The sequence below is a fragment of the Hydractinia symbiolongicarpus genome, chromosome 2 (assembly GCF_029227915.1).
Source record: "Hydractinia symbiolongicarpus strain clone_291-10 chromosome 2, HSymV2.1, whole genome shotgun sequence".
NCBI lineage: Eukaryota > Metazoa > Cnidaria > Hydrozoa > Anthoathecata > Hydractiniidae > Hydractinia > Hydractinia symbiolongicarpus.
Window position 1 is genome coordinate 21,691,931 of NC_079876.1, and position 7,957 is coordinate 21,699,887.

General features: G+C 45.9%; 1 long non-coding RNA gene across 1 annotated transcript; it reads right to left on the minus strand.

Moving 5' to 3' along the window:
* Positions 1-379: 379 nt before the first annotated feature.
* On the minus strand, positions 380-7,357 carry LOC130630182 (uncharacterized). Its single transcript, XR_008982044.1, has 4 exons — positions 6,956-7,357; positions 3,132-6,773; positions 766-2,949; positions 380-583 (listed from the first exon to the last, which is right to left on the minus strand). It is a non-coding gene; the product is annotated as an uncharacterized LOC130630182 (long non-coding RNA).
* Between the last annotated feature and the right edge of the window lie 600 nt (positions 7,358-7,957).

Genomic DNA, 7,957 nt, shown 5'->3' on the forward strand with positions numbered 1-7,957 from the left:
GCGCTAACCCATGGAAGCACGAGTTTTACGTGCAAGGACTTTATTGAGCGGCAAAAGGCCATAAAGCAGCATTTAGAGGTCTGTAAACGTAGTTGATAGTGTTCTAAAGTCATGGATCGTTGGAAAACGAATTTGGACGTCGTAGTACATTGAGAGTGGAAGGACTAGACCAATCGTAACGTGCGCGGGCACGTGGAACTATGTGATTCACATGAAAGACTTTCACTAGGCATCAAAGGCCATATAACAGCTTTTAGAAGCCTGTGCACGCAGTTGACGGTTTTGTAAGGCTATAGCGCAATGACAAAGGACTTGGGACGTCGTAGTCTATTGAGTGTAGAAGGAATAGACCGATGGTTGTCTGTGCGAACTCATGCAACCACGTGTTTAACGTATAAGGCTTTTATTGGACGTGAAAAGTCCATATAACAGCATTTAGAGATCTGTACACGTAGTTGATGGTGTTGTAAGGCCATGGCGCATTGAAAAACGACTTTGGACGACGTAGACCATTGAGAGTGGACGGAATAGACCGCTGGTAACCTGCACAGGCACGTGGAACCACTTGATTTACGTGTAAGACCTTTTTTAGGCGTTAAAAGGCCATATAACAGCCTGAGGAGGCCTGTACACGTAGTTGACGGTGTTGTAAGGGCATTGCTCGATAGAAAACGACTTGGAACGTCGTAGTCCATTGACGGTGGAAGGACTAGACCCATCGTAACGTGCGCGGGCACGTGGAACTATGTCATTCACATGCAAGACTATTACTAGGCATCAAAAGGCCATATAACAGACTTTAGAGGGCTGTGCACGCAGTTGACGGTTTTGTAAGGCTATAGCGCAATGACAAAGGACTTGGGACGTCGTAGTCTATTGAGTGTAGAAGGAATAGACCGATGGTTGTCTGTGCGAACTCATGCAACCACGTGTTTAACGTATAAGGCTTTTATTGGACGTGAAAAGTCCATATAACAGCATTTAGAGATCTGTACACGTAGTTGATAGTGTTGTAAGGCCATGGCTCGATGAAAAACGACTTTGAACGACGTAGGCCATTAAGAGTGGACGGAATAGACCGGTGGTAACCTGCGCAGGCACGTGGAACCACTTGTTATACGTGTAAGACCTTTTTTAGTCGTCAAAAAGCCATATAAGGGCCTTTAGAGGCCTGAACACGTAGTTGACGGTGTTGTAAGGGCATGGCTCGATGGAAAATGACTTGGGACGACGTAGACCATTGAGAGTGGACGGAATCGACCGGTGGTAACCTGCGCAGGCACGTGGAACCACTTGATTTACGTGTAAGACCTTTTTTAGGCGTCAAAAGGCCATATAACAGCCTTTAGAGGCATGTGCACGCAGTTAACGGTTTTGTAAGGCTATAGCGCAATGAAAAAGGACTTGAGACGTTCTAGTTCTTTGAGTGTGGGAGAAATAGACCGATGGTAACCTGCGCTAACTCATGGAAGCACGTATTTTACGTGTAAGGACTTTATTGATCGGCAATAGGCCATAAAGCAGCATTTAGAGGTCTGTAAACGTAGTTGACAGTGTTCTAAACTCATGGATCGTTGGAAAACGAATTGGGACGTCGTAGTACATTGAGAGTGGAAGGACTAGACCAATCGTAACGTGCGCGGGCACATGGAACTATGTGATTCACATGAAAGACTTTCACTAGGCATCAAAGGCCATATAACAGCCTTTAGAAGCCTGTGCACGCAGTTGACGGTTTTGTAAGGCTATTGCGCAATGACAAAGGACTTGGGACGTTGTAGTCTATTGAGTGTAGAAGGAATAGACCGATGGTTGTCTGTGCGAACTCAGGCAACCACGTGTTTAACGTATAAGGCCTTTATTGTGCGGGAAAAGTCCATATAACAGCATTTAGAGATCTGTACACGTAGTTGATGATGTTGTAAGGCCATGACTCGATGGAAAACGACTTTGGACGTCGTAGTTTATTGAGTGTAGAAGGAATAAACCGATGCTTGTCTGTGCGAACTCATGCAACCACGTGTTTAACGTTTAAGGCCTCTATTGGGCGGGAAAAGACCAAATAACAGCATTTAGAGCTCTGTACACGTAGTTGATTGTGTTGTAAGGGCATGGCGCGATGGAAAACGACTTGGGACATCGTAGCCCATTGAGGGTGGAAGGACTAGACCCATTGTTCAACGTGCGCGGGCACGTGGAACTATGTGATTCACATGTAAGACCTTTATTAGGCATCAAAAGGCCATATAACAGCCTTTAGAGGCGTGTGCACGCAGTTAACGGTTTTGTAAGGCTATAGCGCAATGAAAAAGGACTTGGGACGTCCTAGTCCATTGAGTGTGGGAGGAATAGACCGATGGTAACCTGCGCTAACCCATGGAAGCACGAGTTTTACGTGCAAGGACTTTATTGAGCGGCAAAAGGCCATAAAGCAGCATTTAGAGGTCTGTAAACGTAGTTGATAGTGTTCTAAAGTCATGGATCGTTGGAAAACGAATTTGGACGTCGTAGTACATTGAGAGTGGAAGGACTAGACCAATCGTAACGTGCGCGGGCACGTGGAACTATGTGATTCACATGAAAGACTTTCACTAGGCATCAAAGGCCATATAACAGCTTTTAGAAGCCTGTGCACGCAGTTGACGGTTTTGTAAGGCTATAGCGCAATGACAAAGGACTTGGGTCGTCGTAGTCTATTGAGTGTAGAAGGAATAGACCGATGGTTGTCTGTGCGAACTCAGGCAACCACGTGTTTAACGTATAAGGCCTTTATTGGGCGGGAAAAGTCCATATAACAGCATTTAGAGATCTGTACACGTAGTTGATGGTGTTGTAATGCCATGGCGCATTGAAAAACGACTTTGGACGACGTAGACCATTGAGAGTGGACGGAATAGACCGCTGGTAACCTGCACAGGCACGTGGAACCACTTGATTTACGTGTAAGACCTTTTTTAGGCGTTAAAAGGCCATATAACAGCCTGAGGAGGCCTGTACACGTAGTTGACGGTGTTGTAAGGGCATTGCTCGATAGAAAACGACTTGGAACGTCGTAGTCCATTGACGGTGGAAGGACTAGACCCATCGTAACGTGCGCGGGCACGTGGAACTATGTCATTCACATGCAAGACTATTACTAGGCATCAAAAGGCCATATAACAGACTTTAGAGGGCTGTGCACGCAGTTGACGGTTTTGTAAGGCTATAGCGCAATGACAAAGGACTTGGGACGTCGTAGTCTATTGAGTGTAGAAGGAATAGACCGATGGTTGTCTGTGCGAACTCATGCAACCACGTGTTTAACGTATAAGGCTTTTATTGGACGTGAAAAGTCCATATAACAGCATTTAGAGATCTGTACACGTAGTTGATAGTGTTGTAAGGCCATGGCTCGATGAAAAACGACTTTGAACGACGTAGGCCATTAAGAGTGGACGGAATAGACCGGTGGTAACCTGCGCAGGCACGTGGAACCACTTGTTATACGTGTAAGACCTTTTTTAGTCGTCAAAAAGCCATATAAGGGCCTTTAGAGGCCTGAACACGTAGTTGACGGTGTTGTAAGGGCATGGCTCGATGGAAAATGACTTGGGACGACGTAGACCATTGAGAGTGGACGGAATCGACCGGTGGTAACCTGCGCAGGCACGTGGAACCACTTGATTTACGTGTAAGACCTTTTTTAGGCGTCAAAAGGCCATATAACAGCCTTTAGAGGCATGTGCACGCAGTTAACGGTTTTGTAAGGCTATAGCGCAATGAAAAAGGACTTGAGACGTTCTAGTTCTTTGAGTGTGGGAGAAATAGACCGATGGTAACCTGCGCTAACTCATGGAAGCACGTATTTTACGTGTAAGGACTTTATTGATCGGCAATAGGCCATAAAGCAGCATTTAGAGGTCTGTAAACGTAGTTGACAGTGTTCTAAACTCATGGATCGTTGGAAAACGAATTGGGACGTCGTAGTACATTGAGAGTGGAAGGACTAGACCAATCGTAACGTGCGCGGGCACATGGAACTATGTGATTCACATGAAAGACTTTCACTAGGCATCAAAGGCCATATAACAGCCTTTAGAAGCCTGTGCACGCAGTTGACGGTTTTGTAAGGCTATTGCGCAATGACAAAGGACTTGGGACGTTGTAGTCTATTGAGTGTAGAAGGAATAGACCGATGGTTGTCTGTGCGAACTCAGGCAACCACGTGTTTAACGTATAAGGCCTTTATTGTGCGGGAAAAGTCCATATAACAGCATTTAGAGATCTGTACACGTAGTTGATGATGTTGTAAGGCCATGACTCGATGGAAAACGACTTTGGACGTCGTAGTTTATTGAGTGTAGAAGGAATAAACCGATGCTTGTCTGTGCGAACTCATGCAACCACGTGTTTAACGTTTAAGGCCTCTATTGGGCGGGAAAAGACCAAATAACAGCATTTAGAGCTCTGTACACGTAGTTGATTGTGTTGTAAGGGCATGGCGCGATGGAAAACGACTTGGGACATCGTAGCCCATTGAGGGTGGAAGGACTAGACCCATTGTTCAACGTGCGCGGGCACGTGGAACTATGTGATTCACATGTAAGACCTTTATTAGGCATCAAAAGGCCATATAACAGCCTTTAGAGGCGTGTGCACGCAGTTAACGGTTTTGTAAGGCTATAGCGCAATGAAAAAGGACTTGGGACGTCCTAGTCCATTGAGTGTGGGAGGAATAGACCGATGGTAACCTGCGCTAACCCATGGAAGCACGAGTTTTACGTGCAAGGACCTTATTGAGCGGCAAAAGGCCATAAAGCAGCATTTAGAGGTCTGTAAACGTAGTTGATAGTGTTCTAAAGTCATGGATCGTTGGAAAACGAATTTGGACGTCGTAGTACATTGAGAGTGGAAGGACTAGACCAATCGTAACGTGCGCGGGCACGTGGAACTATGTGATTCACATGAAAGACTTTCACTAGGCATCAAAGGCCATATAACAGCTTTTAGAAGCCTGTGCACGCAGTTGACGGTTTTGTAAGGCTATAGCGCAATGACAAAGGACTTGGGTCGTCGTAGTCTATTGAGTGTAGAAGGAATATACCGATGGTTGTCTGTGCGAACTCAGGCAACCACGTGTTTAACGTATAAGGCCTTTATTGGGCGGGAAAAGTCCATATAACAGCATTTAGAGATCTGTACACGTAGTTGATGGTGTTGTAAGGCCATGGCGCATTGAAAAACGACTTTGGACGACGTAGACCATTGAGAGTGGACGGAATAGACCGCTGGTAACCTGCACAGGCACGTGGAACTACTTGATTTACGTGTAAGACCTTTTTTAGGCGTCAAAAGGCCATATAACAGCCTGAGGAGGCCTGTACACGTAGTTGACGGTGTTGTAAGGGCATTGCTCGATAGAAAACGACTTGGAACGTCGTAGTCCATTGACGGTGGAAGGACTAGACCCATCGTAACGTGCGCGGGCACGTGGAACTATGTCATTCACATGCAAGACTATTACTAGGCATCAAAAGGCCATATAACAGACTTTAGAGGGCTGTGCACGCAGTTGACGGTTTTGTAAGGCTATAGCGCAATGACAAAGGACTTGGGACGTCGTAGTCTATTGAGTGTAGAAGGAATAGACCGATGGTTGTCTGTGCGAACTCATGCAACCACGTGTTTAACGTATAAGGCTTTTATTGGACGTGAAAAGTCCATATAACAGCATTTAGAGATCTGTACACGTAGTTGATAGTGTTGTAAGGCCATGGCTCGATGAAAAACGACTTTGAACGACGTAGACCATTGAGAGTGGACGGAATAGACCGCTGGTAACCTGCACAGGCACGTGGAACCACTTGATTTACGTGTAAGACCTTTTTTAAGGCGTCAAAAGGCCATATAACGGCCTTTAGAGGTCTGTACATGTAGTTGACGGTGTTGTAAGTCTATGGCGCTTTGAAAAACGACTTTGGACGACGTAGACCATTGAGAGTGGAAGGACTAGACCGATGGTAACCTGCGCTAACGCATGGAAGCACGTGTTTTACGTGTATGGCCTTTATTGAGAGGCAAAAGGCCATGTAAAAGCATTTAGAGGCCTGTACTCGTAATTGACGGCTTTGTAAGGCTATAGCGCAATGAAAAAGGACTTGGGACGTTCTAGTTCATTGAGTGTGGGAGGAATAGACCGATGGTAACCTGCGCTAACACATTGAAGCACGTATTTTACGTGCAAGGACTTTATTGAACGGCAATAGGCCATAAAGCAGCCAGTAGAGGCCTGTACACGTAGTTGACGGTGTTGTTAGGGCTTGGCTCGATGGAAAATGACTTGGGACGACGTAGACTATTGAGAGTGGACGGAATCGACCGGTGGTAACCTGTGCAGGCACGTGGAACCACTTGATTTACGTGTAAGACCCTTTTTAGGCGTCAAAAGGCCATATAACAGCCTTTTAGAGGCATGTGCACGCAGTTGACGGTTTTGTAAGGCTATAGCGCAATGACAAAGGACTTGGGTCGTCGTAGTCTATTGAGTGTAGAAGGAATAGACCGATGGTTGTCTGTGCGAACTCAGGCAACCACGTGTTTAACGTATAAGGCCTTTATTGGGCGGGAAAAGTCCATATAACAGCATTTAGAGATCTGTACACGTAGTTGATGGTGTTGTAAGGCCATGGCGCATTGAAAAACGACTTTGGACGACGTAGACCATTGAGAGTGGACGGAATAGACCGCTGGTAACCTGCACAGGCACGTGGAACCACTTGATTTACGTGTAAGACCTTTTTTAGGCGTTAAAAGGCCATATAACAGCCTGAGGAGGCCTGTACACGTAGTTGACGGTGTTGTAAGGGCATTGCTCGATAGAAAACGACTTGGAACGTCGTAGTCCATTGACGGTGGAAGGACTAGACCCATCGTAACGTGCGCGGGCACGTGGAACTATGTCATTCACATGCAAGACTATTACTAGGCATCAAAAGGCCATATAACAGACTTTAGAGGGCTGTGCACGCAGTTGACGGTTTTGTAAGGCTATAGCGCAATGACAAAGGACTTGGGACGTCGTAGTCTATTGAGTGTAGAAGGAATAGACCGATGGTTGTCTGTGCGAACTCATGCAACCACGTGTTTAACGTATAAGGCTTTTATTGGACGTGAAAAGTCCATATAACAGCATTTAGAGATCTGTACACGTAGTTGATAGTGTTGTAAGGCCATGGCTCGATGAAAAACGACTTTGAACGACGTAGGCCATTAAGAGTGGACGGAATAGACCGGTGGTAACCTGCGCAGGCACGTGGAACCACTTGTTATACGTGTAAGACCTTTTTTAGGCGTCAAAAAGCCATATAAGGGCCTTTAGAGGCCAGAACACGTAGTTGACGGTGTTGTAAGAGCATGGCTCGATGGAAAATGACTTGGGACGACGTAGACCATTGAGAGTGGACGGAATCGACCGGTGGTAACCTGCGCAGGCACGTGGAACCACTTGATTTACGTGTAAGACCTTTTTTAGGCGTCAAAAGGCCATATAACAGCCTTTAGAGGCATGTGCACGCAGTTAACGGTTTTGTAAGGCTATAGCGCAATGAAAAAGGACTTGAGACGTTCTAGTTCTTTGAGTGTGGGAGAAATAGACCGATGGTAACCTGCGCTAACTCATGGAAGCACGTATTTTACGTGTAAGGACTTTATTGATCGGCAATAGGCCATAAAGCAGCATTTAGAGGTCTGTAAACGTAGTTGACAGTGTTCTAAACTCATGGATCGTTGGAAAACGAATTGGGACGTCGTAGTACATTGAGAGTGGAAGGACTAGACCAATCGTAACGTGCGCGGGCACATGGAACTATGTGATTCACATGAAAGACTTTCACTAGGCATCAAAGGCCATATAACAGCCTTCAGAAGCCTGTGCACGCAGTTGACGGTTTTGTAAGGCTATTGCGCAATGACAAAGGAC